At 43.1% G+C, this 27,818-nt stretch overlaps 4 long non-coding RNA genes and 2 pseudogenes across 25 annotated transcripts; 3 read left to right on the plus strand and 3 right to left on the minus strand.

Moving 5' to 3' along the window:
* LOC118382337 (WASH complex subunit 5-like) overlaps positions 1 to 2,529 on the plus strand; it is a 67,102-nt pseudogene extending 64,573 nt beyond the window's left edge.
* A 995-nt stretch (positions 2,530 to 3,524) lies between these two features.
* LOC127927655 (uncharacterized) lies at positions 3,525 to 5,001 on the plus strand. Its single transcript, XR_008128302.1, has 3 exons — positions 3,525 to 3,561; positions 4,000 to 4,627; positions 4,708 to 5,001. It is a non-coding gene; the product is annotated as an uncharacterized LOC127927655 (long non-coding RNA).
* LOC127927653 (uncharacterized) lies at positions 3,561 to 4,567 on the minus strand. Of its 4 annotated transcripts, none has more exons than XR_008128299.1 (4): positions 4,453 to 4,567; positions 3,933 to 4,332; positions 3,694 to 3,893; positions 3,561 to 3,654 (listed from the first exon to the last, which is right to left on the minus strand). It is a non-coding gene; the product is annotated as an uncharacterized LOC127927653 (long non-coding RNA). The 4 variants fall into 4 exon arrangements; XR_008128296.1 differs by having other exon boundaries at positions 3,933 to 4,412; XR_008128298.1 differs by having other exon boundaries at positions 3,933 to 4,252; positions 4,373 to 4,520.
* A 256-nt stretch (positions 5,002 to 5,257) lies between the features above and the next one.
* LOC127927658 (E3 SUMO-protein ligase NSE2-like) lies at positions 5,258 to 27,545 on the plus strand (annotated as a pseudogene).
* Positions 16,557 to 17,962, minus strand: LOC127927659 (uncharacterized). Of its 18 annotated transcripts, none has more exons than XR_008128326.1 (4): positions 17,653 to 17,962; positions 17,095 to 17,559; positions 16,908 to 17,031; positions 16,723 to 16,845 (listed from the first exon to the last, which is right to left on the minus strand). It is a non-coding gene; the product is annotated as an uncharacterized LOC127927659 (long non-coding RNA). The 18 variants fall into 18 exon arrangements; XR_008128323.1 differs by having other exon boundaries at positions 17,095 to 17,497; positions 17,529 to 17,962; XR_008128328.1 differs by having other exon boundaries at positions 17,095 to 17,280; positions 17,312 to 17,962.
* LOC127927660 (uncharacterized) lies at positions 22,222 to 23,603 on the minus strand. Of its 2 annotated transcripts, none has more exons than XR_008128330.1 (3): positions 23,524 to 23,603; positions 22,959 to 23,006; positions 22,222 to 22,275 (listed from the first exon to the last, which is right to left on the minus strand). It is a non-coding gene; the product is annotated as an uncharacterized LOC127927660 (long non-coding RNA). The 2 variants fall into 2 exon arrangements; XR_008128331.1 differs by lacking the exon at positions 22,959 to 23,006 and adding an exon at positions 23,050 to 23,097.
* Positions 27,546 to 27,818: the final 273 nt, after the last annotated feature.

Genomic DNA, 27,818 nt, shown 5'->3' on the forward strand with positions numbered 1-27,818 from the left:
CACCATGTGATTGGCTGGTCCTGACCCATATTGAGTGTATCCCACCATGTGATTGGCTGGTCCTGACCCATATTGAGTGTGTCCCACCATGTGATTGGCTGGTCCTGACCCATATTGAGTGTGTCCATGTGATTGGCTGGTCCTGACCCATGTTGAGTGTGTCCATGTGATTGGCTGTATTCTCCTATTTGTCCAGGGATGACGTCCCAGGAAAGCCACCGATTGAGACTGGTCTCCTCTGGTTCTTGGCCTGCTCACTCTGCTGAAGCAGTTCCACTCCAGATACACAGAGCAGTTCCTGGCTCTCATTGGGGTCCTGCTCCGTCATGGAACAGTGCACCAGGTACGTTTGATTGATTGATTTGTTGATTGATTGATTTGTTGATTGATTAATTTGTTGATTGATTGATTTGTTGATTGATTGATTTGTTGATTGATTGATTTGTTGATGGATTGATTTGTTTGATTGATTGATTTGTTGATTGATTGATTTGTTGATTGATTGATTTGTTGATTGATTGATTTGTTGATTGATTGATTTGATGATTGATTGATTTGATTGATTGATTTGATTGATTGATTGATTTGATTGATTGATTGATTTGATTGATTTGATTGATTGATTTGATTGATTGATTTGAGTGATTGATTGATTTGTTGAGTGATTGATTTGTTGATTGATTTGTTGAGTGATTGATTTGTTGATTGATTTGTTGAGTGATTGATTGATCAATTGATTGTTTGATTTATTTGTTGATTGATTTGTTGATTGATTTGTTGATTGATTGATTTGTTGATTGATTGATTGGTTGATTGATTGATTTGTTGATTGATTGATTTGTTTGATTGATTTGTTGAGTGATTGATTTGTTGAGTGATTGATTGTTTGATTGATTTGCCAGTTTAAAAACATCCCATATTCACATTAATTTTAAGAGCGTAAACAGTGATATCACAGTAAAGTCAGATGTATTTATATATAATACATGTATTGCTAGTGAACGATGCCCAAGGCTGCTATTTCAAACAGCTCTTTCTTGCAACAAAAAAACAAACGTTATCTCCATAGATCTAATCTGTATAAATACAATTTAAATTAAAAAATGAAGTACATTTTGTGGATCACTGTGTTATTATATGTGGATTATATTCTGCTTCAAATTGAATGAAATGTAGATTTTGGGTAAATAATTATTTTACAGTCAGAAGATCCCGGACATGCCGTCCGATGTGGTGGGAGCTCTGATGTTTCTGGAGGATTACGTACGCTACACCAAACTGCCTCGCAAGGTAGGATTGGATTAGTATCAGGATTAGATTAGGATTGGATTAGGATTAGATTAGGATCAGGATCAGATTAGGATTGGATTAGGATTAGATTAGGATTAGATTAGGATCAGGATTAGAGTAGGATTGAATTAGGATTAGATTAGGATTAGATTAGATTAGGATTGGATTAGGATCATGATTAGATTAGGATTAGGATTAGGTTTGGATTGGATTAGGATTAGATTAGGATTGGATTGGATTAGGTTAGGATTGGATTAGGATTGGATTAGGATTGGATTAGATTAGGTTAGGATTGGATTAGGATTGGATTGGATTAGGATTGGATTAGGTTAGGATTGGATTAGGATTGGATTAGATTAGGTTCAGATTAGGATTAGCAACAACACCCATGGGAGGGAAAAAATACTATAATAATAATAATATATGACATTTTACATGCATATAATAATCTGTTGTTTTTCTGTCTTTAAAGGTGGCCGAGGCCCACGTGCCAAGTTTCATCTTTGATGAGTTCAGGACAGTCCTGTGAAGATCTGGATAAAGGCCTCGTTCAGGACAGTCCTGTGAAGATCTGGATAAAGGCCTCAAGTTCAGGACAGTCCTGTGAAGATCTGGATAAAGGCCTCAAGTTCAGGACAGTCCTGTGAAGATCTAGATAATGGCCTCAAGTTCAGGACAGTCCCGTGAAGATCTAGATAATGGCCTCAAGTTCAGGACAGTCCCGTGAAGATCTGGATAAAGGCCTCGAGTTCAGGACAGTCCTGTGAAGATCTAGATAAAGGCCTCGAGTTCAGGACAGTCCTGTGAAGATCTGGATAATGGCCTCGAGTTCAGGACAGTCCTGTGAAGATCTGGATAATGGCCTCGAGTTCAGGACAGTCCTGTGAAGATCTGGATAAAGGCCTCGAGTTCAGGACAGTCCTGTGAAGATCTGGATAATGGCCTCGAGTTCAGGACAGTCCTGTGAAGATCTAGATAAAGGCCTCGAGTTCAGGACAGTCCCGTGAAGATCTGGATAAAGGCCTCTTGGTTTAACTTTCTGTTGATTCATTCATTTTGACTTTAATTAATCTCTTGGTTACGTAATGACTTTTAATGTGCTAATGCTTCAGTAACACTGTAAATAGTTTAATGGTTTTTAATAACATCATGTGTTACCAGCTTTGGCATAATGTCACTGTGGTAATATGTCATTAATTAAATACAAAAGAGGCTTTGAATAAATCTAATGGTATATCATTTAGTTTTTTTGAATTTTTTTTTATTTCATATAACAGAACGTTTTTTTAAACCATTTTAAAAACCAAGCAATTTACAGTAGTTTGTGCGTCTTTTATTTTGAAGAAATGTCTGGCTGGACTTCCTCCTTCTTCAATGAGACTGGATTCATTGGTCCAGATCTACATGAGCAGATGTTGCATCGACCATCAACCAATGGTTGCGTGCCACGTCATAAACGGTGCCGCCTGGCCATCATAAACAAAATGGATCCTAATAGTTTCCTCATCATACTAGAGCTGGTGTGACATTCTGTATAAATTAAAAAATTATAATAAATCCTTCAATAGCATCAACCTATCTCATAATATAATATAATATAATAATAATAATATCTCATCATCATCAACCTATCTCATAATATAATATAATAATAATAATATCTCATGTTACAAAAAAACAGACAAAATGTTGACAAAACTAGAAGACATCACCAGCATGACAAGTGGAAGCTTAGCTCCCAGTCTCTCCCGTTTTTAATTCAACACAGGTCGCTTAGACCGTGGTGTTCTCGGTCCTTTCTCTCGTCTCCTGATCGAGATGCTGAACACGGGAATAAAACCACGAGGGGGAATGATTGGTATCTACTCCGATACCCGATGTTAATCTGTTCAACATGACAACGTGGTAACTAATACATGTGGTGTCGGTACCTGAGTTTTAGACAAAGCAGTAATCTAAGTCCCCTGACTTGGTGTCAAGTGTCTGTGTAGGTACAGGGGTTACCTGACTTGGTGTCCAGTGTCTGTGTGGGTACAGGGGTTACCTGACTTGGTGTCCAGTGTCTGTGTAGGTACAGGGGTTACCTGACTTGGTGTCAGGTGTCTGTGTGGGTACAGGGGTTAACTGACTTGGTGTCCAGTGTCTGTGTGGGTACAGGGGTTACCTGACTTGGTATCAAGTGTCTGTGTGGGTACAGGGGTTACCTGACTTGGTGTCAAGTGTCTGTGTGGGTACAGGGGTTACCTGACTTGGTGTCAAGTGTCTGTGTGGGTACAGGGGTTACCTGACTTGGTGTCCAGTGTCTGTGTGGGTACAGGGGTTACCTGACTTGGTGTCCAGTGTCTGTGTGGGTACAGGGGTTACCTGACTTGGTATCAAGTGTCTGTGTGGGTACAGGGTTACCTGACTTGGTATCAAGTGTCTGTGTGGGTACAGGGGTTAACTGACTTGGTATCAAGTGTCTGTGTGGGTACAGGGGTTACCTGACTTGGTATCAAGTGTCTGTGTGGGTACAGGGGTTAACTGACTTGGTATCAAGTGTCTGTGTGGGTACAGGGGTTACCTGACTTGGTATCAAGTGTCTGTGTGGGTACAGGGGTTACCTGACTTGGTATCAAGTGTCTGTGTGGGTACAGGGTTACCTGACTTGGTGTCCAGTGTCTGTGTGGGTACAGGGGTTACCTGACTTGGTGTCCAGTGTCTGTGTAGGTACAGGGGTTACCTGACTTGGTGTCAGGTGTCTGTGTGGGTACAGGGGTTAACTGACTTGGTGTCCAGTGTCTGTGTGGGTACAGGGGTTACCTGACTTGGTATCAAGTGTCTGTGTGGGTACAGGGGTTACCTGACTTGGTGTCAAGTGTCTGTGTGGGTACAGGGGTTACCTGACTTGGTATCAAGTGTCTGTGTGGGTACAGGGGTTACCTGACTTGGTGTCCAGTGTCTGTGTGGGTACAGGGGTTACCTGACTTGGTGTCCAGTGTCTGTGTGGGTACAGGGGTTACCTGACTTGGTATCAAGTGTCTGTGTGGGTACAGGGGTTAACTGACTTGGTATCAAGTGTCTGTGTGGGTACAGGGGTTACCTGACTTGGTATCAAGTGTCTGTGTGGGTACAGGGGTTAACTGACTTGGTATCAAGTGTCTGTGTGGGTACAGGGGTTACCTGACTTGGTATCAAGTGTCTGTGTGGGTACAGGGGTTAACTGACTTGGTATCAAGTGTCTGTGTGGGTACAGGGGTTACCTGACTTGGTATCAAGTGTCTGTGTGGGTACAGGGGTTACCTGACTTGGTATCAAGTGTCTGTGTGGGTACAGGGGTTACCTGACTTGGTATCAAGTGTCTGTGTGGGTATAGGGGTTAACTGACTTGGTGTCAGGTGTCTGTGTGGGTACAGGGGTTAACTGACTTGGCGTCAGGTGTCTGTGTGGGTATAGGGGTTAACTGACTTAGTGTCAAGTGTCTGTGGGGGTACAGAGGTTTCCTCTATATGCTGTATAGTGACATTATGTATAGATATACCATTTCTAGAAGTCATATTCCTCATCTTAATGATACATTATGTATAGATATACCATTTCTAGAAGTCATATTCCTCATCTAATCTTGACATATTATGAGTTGAGATTTGGAAGTATGGCCTCGAGATTAGACCACATAGGTTAATGTAGCCCATCACAGGCCCCTGAGCCTGCGCAGGGAAGTCTTTTGGAGTGGACTGTGATTGGATAAGTATGATTAATAAATATATATATTTATAAATGTTGTTTTTTTAGTTGACGTTTTTATTTAATTTTTTTATGATATCGTTTTCCCTCTTTCCCGAAATTGTATTCTTATTATTAATAGTTATCAATAATGTTGTTATTATCTTATTCAATACCCCGTCCAGCTGGTGGCGATAATGCACCCCTAACATTGGATGCAAACCGCCGTTAAACCCCATCGAAGAAGAAGAAGAAGACCACCTCAAGAGGAACCGGAAACGAGAACAAACTTTCCCCGGTCATTTTATGCAGCTAAAGTTTTTTTTCTCCAATGTTTCTCTTATTTTGACACCAACACATTAAAGAACACGTCTACAACCTGTAAAAACCATCCCAGCGAGGAAAGTCGTGAGGTTAGCGAGCTATTTATTGGCATGCTTGCTTCGCCGCCCATAGTTAGTGATTATAGCGTAACGTTAACCGGCTGGCCAGGTATCAACAAAGCCAGTCAGTGCACTTGTTGGTGATACGTGGATTCAACCTGAAGGTAGCTACAGATAACTTGTTTTGTGACCGTATGCAGGTTATTATTCCAACCTTGCTCTAACGTTAAGTCAACTACACAAGGTCTCGGTGAGCAACTGAATCAGGTGTGTTTTGAGCAAGGCTGGAACAAAAACCTGCACACCAGTTCTCCAGGGGTTAGGGTTGGACATCCTGGCATCTGCTCCAATATGCCGAGGGTGGCTTGATTCATTATAACCAGGACCCTGTGTTTTGGTTAATTCATTATAACCAGGTCCCTGTGTTTTGGTTAATCATGTTGATTCACTATAACCAGGTCCCTGTGTTTTGGTTAATCATGTTGATTCATAATAACTAGGACCCTGTGTTTTGGTTAATCATGTTGATTCATTATAACCAGGACCCTGTGTTTTGGTTAATTCATTATAACCAAGACCCTGTGTTTTGGTTAATTCATTATAACCAAGACCCTGTGTTTTGGTTAATTCATTATAACCAAGTCCCTGTGTTTTGGTTAATTCATTATAACCAAGACCCTGTGTTTTGGTTGATTCATTATAACTAGGACCCTGTGTTTTGGTTCATTCATTATAACCAGGTCCCTGTGTTTTGTTTGATTCATAATAACTAGGACCCTGTGTTTTGGCTAATCGTGTTGATTCATTATAACCAGGACCCTGTGTTTTGGTTAATTCATTATAACCAAGACCCTGTGTTTTGGTTAATTCATTATAACCAAGTCCCTGTGTTTTGGTTAATTCATTATAACCAAGACCCTGTGTTTTGGTTGATTCATTATAACTAGGACCCTGTGTTTTGGTTAATCATGTTGATTCATTATAACCAGGTCCCTGTGTTTTGGTTAATCATTTTGATTCATTATATCTAGGACCCTGTGTTTTGACTAATCGTGTTGATTCATAATAACTAGGACCCTGTGTTTTGGTTAATTCATTATAACCAGGACCCTGTGTTTTGGTTAATTCATTATAACCAGGACCCTGTGTTTTGGTTAATTCATTATAACCAGGACCCTGTGTTTTGGTTAATTCATTATAACCAGGACCCTGTGTTTTGGTTAATTCATTATAACCAGGACCCTGTGTTTTGGTTAATTCATTATAACCAAGACCCTGTGTTTTGGTTAATTCATTATAACCAAGACCCTGTGTTTTGGTTGATTCATTATAACTAGGACCCTGTGTTTTGGTTCATTCATTATAACTAGGACCCTGTGTTTTGGTTCATTCATTATAACCAGGTCCCTGTGTTTTGTTTGATTCATAATAACTAGGACCCTATGTTTTTGGCTAATCGTGTTGATTCATTATAACCAGGACCCTGTGTTTTGGTTAATTCATTATAACCAGGACCCTGTGTTTTGGTTAATTCATTATTACCAGGACCCTGTGTTTTGGTTAATTCATTATTACCAGGACCCTGTGTTTTGGTTAATCATGTTGATTCATTATAACTAGGACTCTGTGTTTTGGTTCATTCATTATAACCAGGACCTTGTGTTTTGGTTAATCATGTTGATTCATTATAACCAGGTCCCTGTGTTTTGGTTAATTCATTATAACCAAGACCCTGTGTTTTGGTTAATTCATTATAACCAAGTCCCTGTGTTTTGGTTAATTCATTATAACCAAGACCCTGTGTTTTGGTTAGTTCATTATAACCAAGTCCCTGTGTTTTGGTTAGTTCATTATAACCAAGACCCTGTGTTTTGGTTGATTCATTATAACTAGGACCCTGTGTTTTGGTTCATTCATTATAACCAGGTCCCTGTGTTTTGTTTGATTCATAATAACTAGGACCCTGTGTTTTGGCTAATCGTGTTGATTCATTATAACCAGGACCCTGTGTTTTGGTTAATTCATTATAACCAGGACCCTGTGTTTTGGTTAATTCATTATTACCAGGACCCTGTGTTTTGGTTAATTCATTATAACCAGGACCCTGTGTTTTGGTTAATCATGTTGATTCATTATAACTAGGACTCTGTGTTTTGGTTCATTCATTATAACCAGGACCTTGTGTTTTGGTTAATCATGTTGATTCATTATATCTAGGACCCTGTGTTTTGGTTAATTGTGTTTATTCATTATAACCAGGTCCCTGTGTTTTGGTTAATCGTGTTGATTCATTATAACTAGGACCCTGTGTTTTGGCTATTCATGTTGATTCATTATAACTAGGACCCTGTGTTTTGGTTAATGGTGTTGATTCATTATAACCAGGTCCCTGTGTTTTGATTGATTCATTATAACCAGGTCCCTGTGTTTTGGTTGATTCATTATAACTAGGACCCTGTGTTTTGGTTGATTCATTATAACTAGGACCCTGTGTTTTGGTTGATTCATTATAACTAGGACCCTGTGTTTTGGTTAATGGTGTTGATTCATTATAACCAGGTCCCTGTGTTTTGATTGATTCATTATAACCAGGTTCCTGTGTTTTGGTTAATTGTGTTGATTCATTATAACCAGGACCCTGTGTTTTGGTTAATCGTGTTGATTCATTATAACTAGGACCCTGTGTTTTGGTTAATCGTGTTGATTCATTATAACCAGGTCCCTGTGTTTTGGTTAATCGTGTTGATTCATTATAACTAGGACCCTGTGTTTTGGTTAATCGTGTTGATTCATTATAACTAGGACCCTGTGTTTTGGTTAATCATGTTGATTCATTATAACTAGGACCCTGTGTTTTGGTTAATCATGTTGATTCATTATAACCAGGACCCTGTGTTTTGGTTGATTCATTATAACTAGGACCCTGTGTTTTGGTTAATCATGTTGATTCATTATAACTAGGACCCTGTGTTTTGGTTAATCGTGTTGATTCATTATAACCAGGTCCCTGTGTTTTGGTTAATCGTGTTGATTCATTATAACTAGGACCCTGTGTTTTGATTGATTCATTATAACCAGGTCCCTGTGTTTTGGTTGATTCATAATAACTAGGACCCTGTGTTTTGGTTAATGGTGTTGATTCATTATAACCAGGTCCCTGTGTTTTGATTGATTCATTATAACCAGGTCCCTGTGTTTTGGTTAATTCATTATAACCAAGACCCTGTGTTTTGGTTAATTCATTATAACCAAGTCCCTGTGTTTTGGTTAATTCATTATAACCAAGACCCTGTGTTTTGGTTAGTTCATTATAACCAAGTCCCTGTGTTTTGGTTAGTTCATTATAACCAAGACCCTGTGTTTTGGTTGATTCATTATAACTAGGACCCTGTGTTTTGGTTCATTCATTATAACCAGGTCCCTGTGTTTTGTTTGATTCATAATAACTAGGACCCTGTGTTTTGGCTAATCGTGTTGATTCATTATAACCAGGACCCTGTGTTTTGGTTAATTCATTATAACCAGGACCCTGTGTTTTGGTTAATTCATTATTACCAGGACCCTGTGTTTTGGTTAATTCATTATAACCAGGACCCTGTGTTTTGGTTAATCATGTTGATTCATTATAACTAGGACTCTGTGTTTTGGTTCATTCATTATAACCAGGACCTTGTGTTTTGTTAATCATGTTGATTCATTATATCTAGGACCCTGTGTTTTGGTTAATTGTGTTTATTCATTATAACCAGGTCCCTGTGTTTTGGTTAATCGTGTTGATTCATTATAACTAGGACCCTGTGTTTTGGCTATTCATGTTGATTCATTATAACTAGGACCCTGTGTTTTGGTTAATCGTGTTGATTCATTATAACTAGGACCCTGTGTTTTGATTGATTCATTATAACCAGGTCTCTGTGTTTTGGTTGATTCATAATAACTAGGACCCTGTGTTTTGGTTAATGGTGTTGATTCATTATAACCAGGTCCCTGTGTTTTGATTGATTCATTATAACCAGGTCCCTGTGTTTTGGTTGATTCATTATAACTAGGACCCTGTGTTTTGGTTGATTCATTATAACTAGGACCCTGTGTTTTGGTTAATGGTGTTGATTCATTATAACCAGGTCCCTGTGTTTTGATTGATTCATTATAACCAGGTTCCTGTGTTTTGGTTAATTGTGTTGATTCATTATAACCAGGACCCTGTGTTTTGGTTAATCGTGTTGATTCATTATAACTAGGACCCTGTGTTTTGGTTAATCATGTTGATTCATTAACTAGGACCCTGTGTTTTGGTTAATCATGTTGATTCATTAACTAGGACCCTGTGTTTTGGTTAATCATGTTGATTCATTATAACTAGGACCCTGTGTTTTGGTTAATCATGTTGATTCATTATAACCAGGACCCTGTGTTTTGGTTAATTCATTATAACCAGGTCCCTGTGTTTTGGTTGATTCATTATAACCAGGACCCTGTGTTTTGGTTCATTCATTATAACCAGGTCCCTGTGTTTTGTTTGATTCATAATAACTAGGACCCTGTGTTTTGGCTAATCATGTTGATTCATTATAACCAGGACCCTGTGTTTTGGTTAATTCATTATAACCAGGACCCTGTGTTTTGGTTAATTCATTATAACCAGGACCCTGTGTTTTGGTTAATTCATTATAACCAGGACCCTGTGTTTTGGTTAATCATGTTGATTCATTATAACCAGGTCCCTGTGTTTTGGTTAATTCATTATAACCAAGACCCTGTGTTTTGGTTAATTCATTATAACCAAGACCCTGTGTTTTGGTTAATTCATTATAACCAAGACCCTGTGTTTTGGTTGATTCATTATAACTAGGACCCTGTGTTTTGGTTCATTCATTATAACTAGGACCCTGTGTTTTGGTTCATTCATTATAACCAGGTCCCTGTGTTTTGTTTGATTCATAATAACTAGGACCCTATGTTTTTGGCTAATCGTGTTGATTCATTATAACCAGGACCCTGTGTTTTGGTTAATTCATTATAACCAGGACCCTGTGTTTTGGTTAATTCATTATTACCAGGACCCTGTGTTTTGGTTAATTCATTATTACCAGGACCCTGTGTTTTGGTTAATCATGTTGATTCATTATAACTAGGACTCTGTGTTTTGGTTCATTCATTATAACCAGGACCTTGTGTTTTGGTTAATCATGTTGATTCATTATAACCAGGTCCCTGTGTTTTGGTTAATTCATTATAACCAAGACCCTGTGTTTTGGTTAATTCATTATAACCAAGTCCCTGTGTTTTGGTTAATTCATTATAACCAAGTCCCTGTGTTTTGGTTAATTCATTATAACCAAGACCCTGTGTTTTGGTTAGTTCATTATAACCAAGTCCCTGTGTTTTGGTTAGTTCATTATAACCAAGACCCTGTGTTTTGGTTGATTCATTATAACTAGGACCCTGTGTTTTGGTTCATTCATTATAACCAGGTCCCTGTGTTTTGTTTGATTCATAATAACTAGGACCCTGTGTTTTGGCTAATCGTGTTGATTCATTATAACCAGGACCCTGTGTTTTGGTTAATTCATTATAACCAGGACCCTGTGTTTTGGTTAATTCATTATTACCAGGACCCTGTGTTTTGGTTAATTCATTATAACCAGGACCCTGTGTTTTGGTTAATCATGTTGATTCATTATAACTAGGACTCTGTGTTTTGGTTCATTCATTATAACCAGGACCTTGTGTTTTGGTTAATCATGTTGATTCATTATATCTAGGACCCTGTGTTTTGGTTAATTGTGTTGATTCATTATAACCAGGTCCCTGTGTTTTGGTTAATCGTGTTGATTCATTATAACTAGGACCCTGTGTTTTGGCTATTCATGTTGATTCATTATAACTAGGACCCTGTGTTTTGGTTAATGGTGTTGATTCATTATAACCAGGTCCCTGTGTTTTGATTGATTCATTATAACCAGGTCCCTGTGTTTTGGTTGATTCATTATAACTAGGACCCTGTGTTTTGGTTGATTCATTATAACTAGGACCCTGTGTTTTGGTTGATTCATTATAACTAGGACCCTGTGTTTTGGTTAATGGTGTTGATTCATTATAACCAGGTCCCTGTGTTTTGATTGATTCATTATAACCAGGTTCCTGTGTTTTGGTTAATCGTGTTGATTCATTATAACCAGGTCCCTGTGTTTTGGTTAATCATGTTGATTCATTATAACTAGGACCCTGTGTTTTGGTTAATCGTGTTGATTCATTATAACCAGGTCCCTGTGTTTTGGTTAATCGTGTTGATTCATTATAACTAGGACCCTGTGTTTTGGTTAATCGTGTTGATTCATTATAACTAGGACCCTGTGTTTTGGTTAATCATGTTGATTCATTATAACTAGGACCCTGTGTTTTGGTTGATTCATTATAACCAGGTCCCTGTGTTTTGGTTGATTCATTATAACTAGGACCCTGTGTTTTGGTTAATCATGTTGATTCATTATAACTAGGACCCTGTGTTTTGGCTAATCGTGTTGATTCATTATAACCAGGACCCTGTGTTTTGGTTAATCGTGTTGATTCATTATAACTAGGACCCTGTGTTTTGATTGATTCATTATAACCAGGTCCCTGTGTTTTGGTTGATTCATAATAACTAGGACCCTGTGTTTTGGTTAATGGTGTTGATTCATTATAACCAGGTCCCTGTGTTTTGATTGATTCATTATAACCAGGTCCCTGTGTTTTGGTTAATTCATTATAACCAAGACCCTGTGTTTTGGTTAATTCATTATAACCAAGTCCCTGTGTTTTGGTTAATTCATTATAACCAAGACCCTGTGTTTTGGTTAGTTCATTATAACCAAGTCCCTGTGTTTTGGTTAGTTCATTATAACCAAGACCCTGTGTTTTGGTTGATTCATTATAACTAGGACCCTGTGTTTTGGTTCATTCATTATAACCAGGTCCCTGTGTTTTGTTTGATTCATAATAACTAGGACCCTGTGTTTTGGCTAATCGTGTTGATTCATTATAACCAGGACCCTGTGTTTTGGTTAATTCATTATAACCAGGACCCTGTGTTTTGGTTAATTCATTATTACCAGGACCCTGTGTTTTGGTTCATTCATTATAACCAGGACCTTGTGTTTTGGTTAATCATGTTGATTCATTATATCTAGGACCCTGTGTTTTGGTTAATTGTGTTGATTCATTATAACCAGGTCCCTGTGTTTTGGTTAATCGTGTTGATTCATTATAACTAGGACCCTGTGTTTTGGCTATTCATGTTGATTCATTATAACTAGGACCCTGTGTTTTGGTTAATCGTGTTGATTCATTATAACTAGGACCCTGTGTTTTGATTGATTCATTATAACCAGGTCTCTGTGTTTTGGTTGATTCATAATAACTAGGACCCTGTGTTTTGGTTAATGGTGTTGATTCATTATAACCAGGTCCCTGTGTTTTGATTGATTCATTATAACCAGGTCCCTGTGTTTTGGTTGATTCATTATAACTAGGACCCTGTGTTTTGGTTGATTCATTATAACTAGGACCCTGTGTTTTGGTTAATGGTGTTGATTCATTATAACCAGGTCCCTGTGTTTTGATTGATTCATTATAACCAGGTTCCTGTGTTTTGGTTAATCGTGTTGATTCATTATAACCAGGTCCCTGTGTTTTGGTTAATCATGTTGATTCATTATAACTAGGACCCTGTGTTTTGGTTAATCGTGTTGATTCATTATAACCAGGTCCCTGTGTTTTGGTTAATCGTGTTGATTCATTATAACTAGGACCCTGTGTTTTGGTTAATCGTGTTGATTCATTATAACTAGGACCCTGTGTTTTGGTTAATCATGTTGATTCATTATAACTAGGACCCTGTGTTTTGGTTGATTCATTATAACCAGGACCCTGTGTTTTGGTTGATTCATTATAACTAGGACCCTGTGTTTTGGTTAATCATGTTGATTCATTATAACTAGGACCCTGTGTTTTGGCTAATCATGTTGATTCATTATAACTAGGACCCTGTGTTTTGGTTAATCGTGTTGATTCATTATAACTAGGACCCTGTGTTTTGATTGATTCATTATAACCAGGTCCCTGTGTTTTGGTTGATTCATAATAACTAGGACCCTGTGTTTTGGTTAATGGTGTTGATTCATTATAACCAGGTCCCTGTGTTTTGATTGATTCATTATAACCAGGTCCCTGTGTTTTGGTTGATTCATTATAACTAGGACCCTGTGTTTTGGTTGATTCATTATATCTAGGACCCTGTGTTTTGGTTAATGGTGTTGATTCATTATAACCAGGTCCCTGTGTTTTGATTGATTCATTATAACCAGGTTCCTGTGTTTTGGTTAATTGTGTTGATTCATTATAACCAGGTCCCTGTGTTTTGGTTAATTGTGTTGATTCATTATAACTAGGACCCTGTGTTTTGGTTAATCATGTTGATTCATTATAACCAGGTCCCTGTGTTTTGGTTAATCATGTTGATTCATTATAACTAGGACCCTGTGTTTTGGTTAATCGTGTTGATTCATTATAACCAGGACCCTGTGTTTTGGTTAATTCATTATAACCAGGTCCCTGTGTTTTGGTTGATTCATTATAACCAGGTCCCTGTGTTTTGGTTCATTCATAATAACTAGGACCCTGTGTTTTGGCTAATCATGTTGATTCATTATAACTAGGACCCTGTGTTTTGGTTCATTCATTATAACCAGGTCCCTGTGTTTTGGTTAATCATGTTGATTCATTATAACCAGGTCCCTGTGTTTTGACTAATCATGTTGATTCATTATAACCAGGACCCTGTGTTTTGGTTAATTCATTATAACCAGGACCCTGTGTTTTGGTTAATTCATTATAACCAGGACCCTGTGTTTTGGTTAATCGTGTCACATGTCCTGGAATGTAACCTTTTTTAATTTGAAGCCTTTTCTATAAATTTGAATTAGAACAAAAATGAGAGCAGTTGTCTGAGGATGTTTCTGGACCATCTGACATGAAAAAGAAAGTAGGACCGTTTGATTCAAAATCTTTTAAAATATTTTTATTTTTTTAAACAATGTCATGTGACAAACACAATTAACCAAAACACAAAGGGACCTAATATTCTAACGACTTAACATCTCTTGTTTCAGATACTTTCATGTTTTAGATTTCAACATGTCCTTGAGTGCAGTCCACTCCACACTGTCTAGTCTGAAAACATGTCAGACAGATATTGGAACGGGGATGGACATTGTGACCGACGTTGCTCTGGACGTGGCAGAAACAGCAGGTAGGTTAGTGGCACGTCTCTATCAGAGAGACACTTGGGGCAGAAACAGCAGGTAGGTTAGTGGCACGTCTCTATCAGAGAGACACTTGGGGCAGAAACAGCAGGTAGGTTAGTGGCACGTCTCTATCAGAGAGACACAGCAGGTAGGTTAGTGGCACGTCTCTATCAGAGAGACACAGCAGGTAGGTTAGTGGCACGTCTCTATCAGAGAGAAACAGCAGGTAGGTTAGTGGCACGTCTCTATCAGAGAGAAACAGCAGGTAGGTTAGTGGCACGTCTCTATCAGAGAGAAACAGCAGGTAGGTTAGTGGCACGTCTCTATCAGAGAGAAACAGCAGGTAGGTTAGTGGCACGTCTCTATCAGAGAGACACAGCAGGTAGGTTAGTGGCACGTCTCTATCAGAGAGACACAGCAGGTAGGTTAGTGGCACATCTCTATCAGAGAGACACAGCAGGTAGGTTAGTGGCACGTCTCTATCAGAGAGACACAGCAGGTAGGTTAGTGGCACATCTCTATCAGAGAGACACAGCAGGTAGGTTAGTGGCACGTCTCTATCAGAGAGACACTTGGTGCAGAAACAGCAGGTAGGTTAGTGGCACGTCTCTATCAGAGAGACACTTGGTGCAGAAACACAGGTAGATTAATGGCACGTTTCTATCAGAGAGACACTTGGGGCAGAAACAGCAGGTAGGTTAGTGGCACGTCTCTATCAGAGAGACACTTGGTGCAGAAACACAGGTAGGTTAATGGCACGTCTCTATCAGAGAGACACTTGACTGTGCTGGTAATATCTTTGTCGAATCCTTCTCACTGGACAGGCTCTTTGTGTGTATGTAGTCAATGGGACTGTCTGACTGACTGTCTGTCTGTCTATCTGTCTGACTGACTGACTGTCTGTCTGTGACTGTCTGTGACTGACTGACTGACTGACTGTCTGACTGACTGACTGTCTGACTGACTGTCTGACTGACTGTCTGACTGACTGTCTGTCTGACTGACGTAACTAGGAAGGGGAGCGGTTCACACAAGGATGTCACTTGAGGATTTTGGTATATTGACATTTTTACGAGCCCAGGTCAAAAATATGTGCCATGTGATATTTGAAAATATTAAATCTCTCTAGCCAGCAGGCTAGTTGGACACATGTTCTACTAGCCCAGTCTGAAAAGCACTAGCCAGCAGGCTAGTTAGACACATGTTCTACTATACAGAGATATGGAATGCTGTCTACCATTTGGAAGCTTGTGTCACCATAACAACAGTATACAGAGATATGAATAATTGTGTATGATGTGATGATTATTACAGGAACTGAGAATGATGCAGTCCTGAAGAAGCTGGAGGTGATGATGCTGGAGTGTGCCAAACTGGACCAGGAGATCAACTGCTTCGTTGAGGTGGTGAACTGTGTCACTGCAGAGGTGAAGTACTGAACTACAAGGGTCAAAGTTCATTTTCTGTCGGATGGATTCCGGAGATCAGTGTGGATCCTCAAACGGAGGCGTGTAGCCTACTGTAGCTGTTGGATAAGGAATCACAATCCTCTACGTCACTCAGAATGTCACTTTCCAGTGATACTAGTCATGTAATGGTGGTATTAAACTAAACCAGACAATAGATGATCTATTTATCTAGTCATGTTATTAAACTAAACCAGACAATAGATGATCTATTTACCTAGTCATGTTATTAAACTAAACCAGACAATAGATGATCTATTTACCTCGTCATGTAATGGTGTTATTAAACTAAACCAGACAATAGATGATCTATTTACCTAGTCATGTTATTAAACTAAACCAGACAATAGATGATCTATTTATCTAGTCATGTTATTAAACTAAACCAGACAATAGATGATCTATTTACCTAGTCATGTTATTAAACTAAACCAGACAATAGATGATCTATTTACCTCGTCATGTAATGGTGTTATTAAACTAAGCCAGACAATAGATGATCTATAGAGAGATATATTGATAAAAGTCACCTTGTCCTAGAGATATATTGATAAAAGTCACCTTGTCCTAGAGATATATTGATAAGTCACCTTGTCCTGGAGATATATTGATAAAAGTCACCTTGTCCTAGAGATATATTGATAAAAGTCACCTTGTCCTAGAGATATATTGATAAAAGTCACCTTGTCCTGGAGATATATTGATAAAAGTCACCTTGTCCTAGAGATATATTGATAAAAGTCACCTTGTCATAGAGATATATTGATAAAAGTCACCTTGTCCTAGAGATATATTGATAAAAGTCACCTTGTCCTAGAGATATATTGATAAAAGTCACCTTGTCCTAGAGATATATTGATAAAAGTCACCTTGTCCTGGAGATATATTGATAAAAGTCACCTTGTCCTAGAGATATATTGATAAAAGTCACCATTGTCCTAGAGATATATTGATAAAAGTCACCTTGTCCTAGAGATATATTGATAAAAGTCACCTTGTCCTGGAGATATATTGATAAAAGTCACCTTGTCCTGGAGATATATTGATAAAAGTCACCTTGTCCTAGAGATATATTGATAAAAGTCACCTTGTCCTGGAGATATATTGATAAAAGTCACCTTGTCCTGGAGATATATTGATAAAAGTCACCTTGTCCTAGAGATATATTGATAAAAGTCACCTTGTCCTGGAGATATATTGATAAAAGTCACCTTGTCCTAGAGATATATTGATAAAAGTCACCTTGTCCTAGAGATATATTGATAAAAGTCACCTTGTCCTAGAGATATATTGATAAAAGTCACCTTGTCCTAGAGATATATTGATAAAAGTCACCTTGTCCTAGAGATATATTGATAAAAGTCACCTTGTCCTGGAGATATATTGATAAAAGTCACCTTGTCCTAGAGATATATTGATAAAAGTCACCTTGTCCTGGAGATATATTGATAAAAGTCACCTTGTCCTGGAGATATATTGATAAAAGTCACCTTGTCCTGGAGATATATTGATAAAAGTCACCTTGTCCTGGAGATATATTGATAAAAGTCACCTTGTCCTGGAGAGATTTACATGGTAATTAAAACGTCACACTGGGGTAAACTACACCAAACGCAGCCCTTATTTTAACTCTTTCTAAAATCCCCTATAGGGGGGAAAAATGTATGGTGAGAGAAAGATTGGAACCTTTTCCCTGTTTTGACCCGCTAGGTGTTATGGGTATTATGACACCACCTCCACAGTGGGGCTCTATAACACCCAGGTCGTATTCCTTTGGCACCAAACTTATCGAAGCGGTCTGAAACAGGGAGGGACTAACTGATCGTCTGAAACAGGGAGGGACTAACTGATCGTCTGAAACAGGGAGGGACTAACTGATCGTCTGAAACAGGGAGGGACTAACTGATCGTCTGAAACAGGGAGGGACTAACTGATCGTCTGAAACAGGGAGGGACTAACTGATCGTCTGAAACAGGGAGGGACTAACTGATCGTCTGAAACAGGGAGGGACTAACTGATCGTCTGAAACAGGGAGGGACTAACTGATCGTCTGAAACAGGGAGGGACTAACTGATCGTCTGAAACAGGGAGGGGACTAACCGTCTGAAACAGGGAGGGACTAACTGATCGTCTGAAACAGGGAGGGACTAACTGATCATCTGAAACGGGAGGGACTAACTGATCGTCTGAAACGGGAGGGACTAACTGATCGTCTGAAACGGGAGGGACTAACTGATCGTCTGAAACGGGGAGGGACTAACTGATCGTCTGGAACGGGAGGGACTAACTGATCGTCTGAAACGGGAGGGACTAACTGATCGTCTGAAACGGGAGGGACTAACTGATCGTCTGAAACGGGGGAGGGACTAACTGATCGTCTGAAACTGGAGGGACTAACTGATCGTCTGAAACTGGAGGGACTAACTGATCGTCTGAAACAGGGAGGGACTAACTGATCGTCTGAAACTGGAGGGACTAACTGATCGTCTGAAACTGGAGGGACTAACTGATCGTCTGAAACAGGGAGGGACTAACCCGTCTGAAACAGGGAGGGACTAACTGAACGTCTGAAACGGGAGGGACTAACTGATCGTCTGAAACGGGGAGGGACTAACCCGTCTGAAACGGGAGGGACTAACTGATGACATTTTTTGTCTGAAACGGGAGGGACTAACGGGAGGGAGGGCTAACTGATCCCCTGAAGCAGGGGACCTAACTCGTCTGAAACGGGAGGGACTAACTGACCGTCTGAAACAGGGAGGGCTACCTGTCTGAAACCAACTGATCGTCTGAAACGGGAGGGACTAACTCTGCCTGAAACGGGAGGGACTAACCGGTCTGAAACGGGGAGGGACGCCTGTCTGCCCTGAAAGAGGACCTGTCTGACTAGAGGGCACCTGTCTCCCCTCCCCCTGAAAGAGCGCCTAACTCTGCCCGGGGAGGGACTAACTGATCGTCTGCCCCGGGGAGGGACTGTCTGCCCCCCGGGGAGGGACCTGTCTGCCCCCTGAGCGCCTGTCTGCCGGGGAGGACCCTGATGCCCCCTAGAACCTGGGGAGGGACTAACTGACCGTCTGTGACCTGTCTGAAACCCCCTAACTGACCTGTCTGCCCCGGGGAGGACCTGAAACCCTGAAAGAGGGCACCTGTCGCCCCCCGGGGAGGGACCTGTCTGATCCCTGAAACAGGGAGGGACTAACTGTCGTCTGAAGCGGGAGGGACTAACTGATCCCTGAAACGGGGAGGGACTAACTGATGTCTGAAACGGGGGAGGGACTAACTGATCGTCTGAAACCCCCTAACTGCGCCTGAAGCACCTGCCCCCTGAAACGGGGAGGGACTAGCTGATCCCTGAAACGGGGAGGGACTAACTGATCTGTCTGCCCCCCGGGGAGGGACCTGTCTGATCCCCTGAAACGGGGAGGGCACCTGTCTGCCCCCAATATGAAATTTTTGTTTTTATTTTCCATTGCAAAGCACCTGTTTGCCCCGAATAGAGCACCTGAGGAGCACCTGTCTGCCCCCCTGAGCACCTGTCTGCCCCCATGAAATTTTTTGTTTTTATTTTCCATTGCAAAGCCTACGGTGTTAGAGCACCTGTCTGCCCCCCATAGAGCACCTGTCTGCCCCCATAGAGCACCTGTCTGCCCCCTAGAGCACCTGTCTGTCTGCCCCCATAGAGCACCTGTCTGCCCCCCTAGAGCACCTGTCTGCCCCCATAGAGCACCTGTCTGTCCCCCCCCCATAGAGCACTAGAGCACCTGTCTGCCCCCAGCACCTGTCTGAGCACCCCCCACCACCTGAGCACCTGTCTGCCCCCCATAGAGCACCTGTCTGCCCCCCATAGAGCACCTGTCTGCCCCCTAGAGCACCTGTCTGCCCCCCATAGAGCACCTGTCTGCCCCCCCAGAGCACCTGTCTGTCCCCAGCACATGTCTGCACTGAGCACCTCCCCCCCAGCAAGCACCTGTCTGCCCCCAGAGCACCTGTCTGCCCCCATAGAGCACCTGTCTGCCCCCCCCCCACCTGTCTGTAGAGCACCTGTCTGCCCCCAGAGCACCTGTCTGATGAGCACCTGCCTCCTGTTCCCCAGGTGAGGAACCAGGAGCCCCCATAGGCACCCATGTTCAGACTGAGAGCAGTCTGCCCTGGTGAAGCACCTGTCTGATGTTCACTGAGACCACACGGCAGTCTGTCTGAGGGAGAGCTGCAGAACCACGTCAAGCTGGTCAGCTTTAAGGAGAACGTCAGAAACGCACTCAAAACAGGTGAGGCGCGCGCACACACACACACACACACACACACACACACACACACACACACACACACACACACTAGTTGTATGTAGACTAGCAAGCATGTCCCACATGGTGACTGGTTAACCTGTCTTGTGTGTATGTTCTGTCTCCATCAGTGAACCCTGAGGCAGCAGAGAATATGGAGGAGGAGATGGATGAGGACGTTGCTGTGACGCAGAGTGAGGTTAACTTCACCTGTCCCCTGACTCAGGTTGGTCTCTCTCCTCCTGTCAGTATCTAACCTGTCCCCTCCTGGTCTCTCTCCTCCTGTCAGTATCTAACCTGTCCCCTCAGGTTGGTCTCTCTCCTCCTGTCAGTATCTAACCTGTCCCCTCAGGTTGGTCTCTCAGTATCTAACCTCCTCCTGTCAGTATCTAACCTGTCCCCTCAGGTTGGTCTCTCTCCTCCTGTCAGTATCTAACCTGTCCCCTGACTCAGGTTGGTCTCTCTCCTCCTGTCAGTATCTAACCTGTCCCCTCAGGTTGGTCTCTCTCCTCCTGTCAGTATCTAACCTGTCCCCTCAGGTTGGTCTCTCTCCTCCTGTCAGTATCTAACCTGTCCCCTCAGGTTGGTCTCTCTCCTCCTGTCAGTATCTAACCTGTCCCCTGACTCAGGTTGGTCTCTACTCCTCCTGTCAGTATCTAACCTGTCCCCTCAGGTTGGTCTCTCTCCTCCTGTCAGTATCTAACCTGTCCCCTCAGGTTGGTCTCTCTCCTCCTGTCAGTATCTAACCTGTCCCCTCAGGTTGGTCTCTCTCCTCCTGTCAGTATCTAACCTGTCCCCTCAGGTTGGTCTCTCTCCTCCTGTCAGTATCTAACCTGTCCCTCACTCAGGTTGGTCTCTCTCCTCCTGTCAGTATCTAACCTGTCCCCTGACTCAGGTTGGTCTCTCTCCTCCTGTCAGTATCTAACCTGTCCCCTCAGGTTGGTCTCTACTCCTCCTGTCAGTATCTAACCTGTCCCCTGACTCAGGTTGGTCTCTCTCCTCCTGTCAGTATCTAACCTGTCCCCTCAGGTTGGTCTCTCTCCTCCTGTCAGTATCTAACCTGTCCCCTCAGGTTGGTCTCTCTCCTCCTGTCAGTATCTAACCTGTCCCCTCAGGTTGGTCTCTCTCCTCCTGTCAGTATCTAACCTGTCCCCTCAGGTTGGTCTCTCTCCTCCTGTCAGTATCTAACCTGTCCCCTCAGGTTGGTCTCTCTCCTCCTGTCAGTATCTAACCTGTCCCCCCTCAGGTTGGTCTCTACTCCTCCTGTCAGTATCTAACCTGTCCCCTGACTCAGGTTGGTCTCTCTCCTCCTGTCAGTATCTAACCTGTCCCCTCAGGTTGGTCTCTCTCCTCCTGTCAGTATCTAACCTGTCCCCTGACTCAGGTTGGTCTCTGACTCAGGTTGGTCTCTCCTGTCAGTATCTAACCTGTCCCCTCAGGTTGGTCTCTCCTCCTGTCAGTATCTAACCTCCCCTGACTCAGGTTGGTCTCCTCCTGTCAGTATCTAACCTGTCCCTGACTCAGGTTGGTCTCTCTCCTCCTTGTATCTAACCTGTCCCCTCTCAGGTTGGTCTCTCTCCTCCTGTCAGTATCTAACCTGTCCCCTCAGGTTGGTCTCTCTCCTCCTGTCAGTATCTAACCTGTCCCCTCAGGTTGGTCTCTACTCCTCCTGTCAGTATCTAACCTGTCCCCTGACTCAGGTTGGTCTCTACTCCTCCTGTCAGTATCTAACCTGTCCCCTCAGGTTGGTCTCTCTCCTCCTGTCAGTATCTAACCTGTCCCCTCAGGTTGGTCTCTCTCCTCCTGTCAGTATCTAACCTGTCCCCTCAGGTTGGTCTCTCTCCTCCTGTCAGTATCTAGCCTGTCCCCTGACTCAGGTTGGTCTCTCTCCTCCTGTCAGTATCTAACCTGTCCCTGACTCAGGTTGGTCTCTCTCCTCCTGTCAGTATCTAACCTGTCCCTGACTCAGGTTGGTCTCTCTCCTCCTGTCAGTATCTAACCTGTCCCCTCAGGTTGGTCTCTCTCCTCCTGTCAGTATCTAACCTGTCCCCTCAGGTTGGTCTCTCTCCTCCTGTCAGTATCTAACCTGTCCCCCTCAGGTTGGTCTCTCTCCTCCTGTCAGTATCTAACCTGTCCCCTGACTCAGGTATCTAACCTGGTCTCTCTCCTCCTGTCAGTATCTAACCTGTCCCCTCAGGTTGGTCTCTTGGTCTCTCCTCCTGTCAGTATCTAACCTGTCCCCTCAGGTTGGTCTCTACTCCTCCTGTCAGTATCTAACCTGTCCCCTCAGGTTGGTCTCTACTCCTCCTGTCAGTATCTAACCTGTCCCCTCAGGTTGGTCTCTCTCCTCCTGTCAGTATCTCACCTGTCCCCTGACTCAGGTTGGTCTCTCTCCTCCTGTCAGTATCTAACCTGTCCCCTCAGGTTGGTCTCTCTCCTCCTGTCAGTATCTAACCTGTCCCCTCAGGTTGGTCTCTCTCCTCCTGTCAGTATCTAACCTGTCCCTGACTCAGGTTGGTCTCTCTCCTCCTGTCAGTATCTAACCTGTCCCCTGACTCAGGTTGGTCTCTACTCCTCCTGTCAGTATCTAACCTGTCCCCTCAGGTTGGTCTCTCTCCTCCTGTCAGTATCTAACCTGTCCCCTGACTCAGGTTGGTCTCTACTCCTCCTGTCAGTATCTAACCTGTCCCCTGACTCAGGTTGGTCTCTCTCCTCCTGTCAGTATCTAACCTGTCCCCTCAGGTTGGTCTCTCTCCTCCTGTCAGTATCTAACCTGTCCCCTCAGGTTGGTCTCTACTCCTCCTGTCAGTATCTAACCTGTCCCCTCAGGTTGGTCTCTACTCCTCCTGTCAGTATCTAAACCTGTCTCTCTCCCCTGTCAGTATCTAACCAGGACTCAGGTTGGTCTCTACTCCTCCTGTCAGTATCTAACCTGTCCCCTCAGGTTGGTCTCTCTCCTCCTGTCAGTATCTAACCTGTCCCCCTCAGGTTGGTCTCTCTCCTCCTGTCAGTATCTAACCTGTTGACTCAGGTTGGTCTCTCTCCTCCTGTCAGTATCTAACCTGTCCCCTGACTCAGGTTGGTCTCTCTCCTCCTGTCAGTATCTAACCTGTCCCATCACTCAGGTTGGTCTCTCTCCTCCTGTCAGTATCTAACCTGTCCCCTGACTCAGGTTGGTCTCTCTCCTCCTGTCAGTATCTAACCTGTCCCCCTCAGGTTGGTCTCTCTCCTCCTGTCAGTATCTAACCTGTCCCTGACTCAGGTTGGTCTCTCTCCTCCTGTCAGTATCTAACCTGTCCCTCACTCAGGTTGGTCTCTCTCCTCCTGTCAGTATCTAACCTGTCCCCCTCAGGTTGGTCTCTCTCCTGTCAGTATCTAACCTGTCACTCCAGGTATCTAACCTGTCCCCTCAGGTTGGTCTCTCTCCTCCTGTCAGTATCTAACCTGTCCCCCCTCAGGTTGGTCTCTCTCCTCCTGTCAGTATCTAACCTGTCCCCTGACTCAGGTTGGTCTCTCTCCTCCTGTCAGTATCTAACCTGTCCCCTCAGGTTGGTCTCTAACCTGTCCCCTCCTGTCAGTATCTAACCTGTCCCCTGACTGTCAGGTTGGTCTCTCTCCTCCTGTCAGTATCTAACCTGTCCCCCTCAGGTTGGTATCTAACCTGTCCCCTCAGGTTGGTCTCTCCTCCTGTCAGTATCTAACCTGTCCCCTGACTCAGGTTGGTCTCTCTCCTCCTGTCAGTATCTAACCTGTCCCCTCAGGTTGGTCTCTACTCCTCCTGTCAGTATCTAACCTGTCCCCTCAGGTTGGTCTCTACTCCTCCTGTCAGTATCTAACCTGTCCCCTCAGGTTGGTCTCTACTCCTCCTCCTGTCCCCTCAGGTTGGTACTCCTCTAACCTGTCCCCTCAGGTTGGTCTCTACTCCTCCTGTCAGTATCTAACCTGTCCCCTGACTCAGGTTGGTCTCTACTCCTCCTGTCAGTATCTAACCTGTCCCCTCACTCAGGTTGGTCTCTACTCCTCCTGATGGTATGTCTTCCCCCACTGTAAACTAATCTGCCCGGCAACAGGACAATAAAGCCTTACAGTCTGGTTGTGTCCATGTTGTTGTGTGGCCCCTGCAGGTGGAGATGGTGAACCCAATGAAGAACAAGAAGTGTAACCACCACTACGACCGGGACGCCATTATGGGGATGATCAAGGCCAGGCAAAACCAGAAGAAGAAGTTACGGTGAGACGTGACGCTCCTATTGGCTGGTTTAGTCGATTCATTTACACTCTGTTGTCTTGAGTCTGCCTGTTACTGTTAGGATCTTGTCTTATCAGGATGTGATGTCGTCTCTCTGTCCTACCCTGCTGTTATAGCACCTTGTCAATCAGGATGTGATGTCGTCTCTCTGTCCTACCCTGCTGTTATAGCACCTTGTCAATCAGGATGTGATGTCGTCTCTCTGTCCTACCCTGCTGTTATAGCACCTTGTCAATCAGGATGTGATGTCGTCTCTCTGTCCTACCCTGTTGCTATAGCACCTTGTCAATCAGGATGTGATGTCGTCTCTCTGTCCTACCCCTGCTGTTATAGCACCTTGTCAATCAGGATGTGATGTCGTCTCTCTGTCCTACCCTGCTGTTATAGCACCTTGTCAATCAGGATGTGATGTCGTCTCTCTGTCCTACCCTGCTGTTATAGCACCTTGTCAATCAGGATGTGATGTCGTCTCTCTGTCCTACCCCTGTTATAGCACCTTGTCAATCAGGATGTGATGTCGTCTCTCTGTCCTACCCTGCTGTTATAGCACCTTGTCAATCAGGATGTGATGTCGTCTCTCTGTCCTACCCTGCTGTTATAGCACCTTGTCAATCAGGATGTGATGTCGTCTCTCTGTCCTCTCCCCTGCTGTTATAGCACCTTGTCAATCAGGATGTGATGTCGTCTCTCTGTCCTACCCCTGCTGTTATAGCACCTTGTCAATCAGGATGTGATGTCGTCTCTCTGTCCTACCCTGCTGTTATAGCACCTTGTCAATCAGGATGTGATGTCGTCTCTCTGTCCTACCCTGCTGTTATAGCACCTTGTCAATCAGGATGTGATGTCGTCTCTCTGTCCTAGCCTTTTGTCAATCAGGATGTGATGCGTCTCTGTCCTACCCTGCTGTTATAGCACCTTGTCAATCAGGATGTGATGTCGTCTCTCTGTCCTACCCTGCTGTTATAGCACCTTGTCAATCAGGATGTGATGTCGTCTCTCTGTCCTACCCTGCTGTTATAGCACCTTGTCAATCAGGATGTGATGTCGTCTCTCTGTCCTACCCTGCTGTTATAGCACCTTGTCAATCAGGATGTGATGTCGTCTCTCTGTCCTACCCTGTTGTTATAGCACCTTGTCAATCAGGATGTGATGTCGTCTCTCTGTCCTACCCTGCTGTTATAGCACCTTGTCAATCAGGATGTGATGTCGTCTCTCTGTCCTACCCTGCTGTTATAGCACCTTGTCAATCAGGATGTGATGTCGTCTCTCTGTCCTACCCTGCCACCTTGTCAATCAGGATGTGATGTTTTCTGTCACCCTGCTGTTATAGCACCTTGTCAATCAGGATGTGATGTCGTCTCTCTGTCCTACCCTGTTGCTATAGCACCTTGTCAATCAGGATGTGATGTCGTCTCTCTGTCCTACCCTGCTGTTTTAGCACCTTGTCAATCAGGATGTGATGCATCTCTGTCCTACCCTGCTGTTTAGCACCTTGTCAATCAGGATGTGATGTCGTCTCTCTGTCCTACCCTGTTGTTATAGCACCTTGTCAATCAGGATGTGATGTCGTCTCTCTGTCCTACCCTGCTGTTATAGCACCTTGTCAATCAGGATGTGATGTCGTCTCTCTGTCCTACCCTGCTGTTATAGCACCTTGTTCAGGATGTGATGTCGTCTCTCTGTCCTTGTTGCTATAGCACCTTGTCAATCAGGATGTGATGTCGTCTCTCTGTCCTACCCTGCTGTTATAGCACCTTGTCAATCAGGATGTGATGTCGCTACTTATTCTCTGTCCTACCCTGTTGTTATAGCACCTTGTCAATCAGGATGTGATGTCGTCTCTCTGTCCTACCCTGCTGTTATAGCACCTTGTCAATCAGGATGTGATGTCGTCTCTCTGTCCTACCCTGCTGTTATAGCACCTTGTCAATCAGGATGTGATGTCGTCTCTCTCTGTCCTACCCTGCTGTTATAGCACCTTGTCAATCAGGATGTGATGTCGTCTCTCTGTCCTACCCTGCTGTTATCTCACCTTGTCAATCAGGATGTGATGTCGTCTCTCTGTCCTACCCTGCTGTTATAAAACCTTGTCAATCAGGATGTGATGTCGTCTCTCTGTCCTACCCTTGTTAAAACCTTGTCAATCAGGATGTGATGTCGTCTCTCTGTCCTACCCTGCTGTTATAGCACCTTGTCAATCAGGATGTGATGTCGTCTCTCTGTCCTAAACCTTGCTGTTTACCCTCTCACCTTGTCAATCAGGATGTGATGTCGTCTCTCTGTCCTACCCTGCTGTTATAGCACCTTGTCAATCAGGATGTGATGTCGTCTCTCTGTCCTACCCCTAGCTTGTCAATCAGGATGTGATGTGACTCTTGTCCTAAAACTATTATAGCACCTTGTCAATCAGGATGTGATGTCGTCTCTGTCCTACCCTGCTGTTATAGCACCTTGTCAATCAGGATGTGATGTCGTCTCTCTGTCCTACCCTGCTGTTTTCTCACCTTGTCAATCAGGATGTGATGTCGTCTCTCTGTCCTACCCTGCTGTTATAGCACCTTGTCAATCAGGATGTGATGTCGTCTCTCTGTCCTACCCTGCTGTTATAGCACCTTGTCAATCAGGATGTGATGTCGTCTCTCTGTCCTACCCTGCTGTTAATCTCACCTTGTCAATCAGGATGTGATGTCGTCTCTCTGTTACCCACTGTTGAAACCTTGTTTTCCACTTAAACAACTGTTGCAGTTAAAACATTAGATTCATTAGCATATTCCTTTTCTCCGTCCACAGCTGTCCGGTGGTTGGCTGTGGCAACTATTTGACGTGAAGCAGGAGACCTGATCCTAGATCAGATTATGAAGAGACAGATCCAGAAGAGGTGACTACCCAGGCACTATTCTGGGGTACGCCAACTCATCAAGCCTGACAATAATAATTAGACTTTTATTTATTGAGGAAAAAACATGACTTTTTGTTGTGACCAAATGTTATCTTGCTGCTGTGTCTGATCGTATTTGTTCATCACAGAATTGCACTATTCTGAAGTTTTATATAACAAAACCTCTCTTTATTTATACATAAGGGATTCATATTTTTTAGTCAGTTCAATAAAGGTTTAGGGGGGTAGCTTAGTGATTACAGCATTGGGCCAGTAA

This window comes from Oncorhynchus keta, unplaced genomic scaffold, assembly GCF_023373465.1.
Source record: "Oncorhynchus keta strain PuntledgeMale-10-30-2019 unplaced genomic scaffold, Oket_V2 Un_scaffold_16992_pilon_pilon, whole genome shotgun sequence".
NCBI lineage: Eukaryota > Metazoa > Chordata > Actinopteri > Salmoniformes > Salmonidae > Oncorhynchus > Oncorhynchus keta.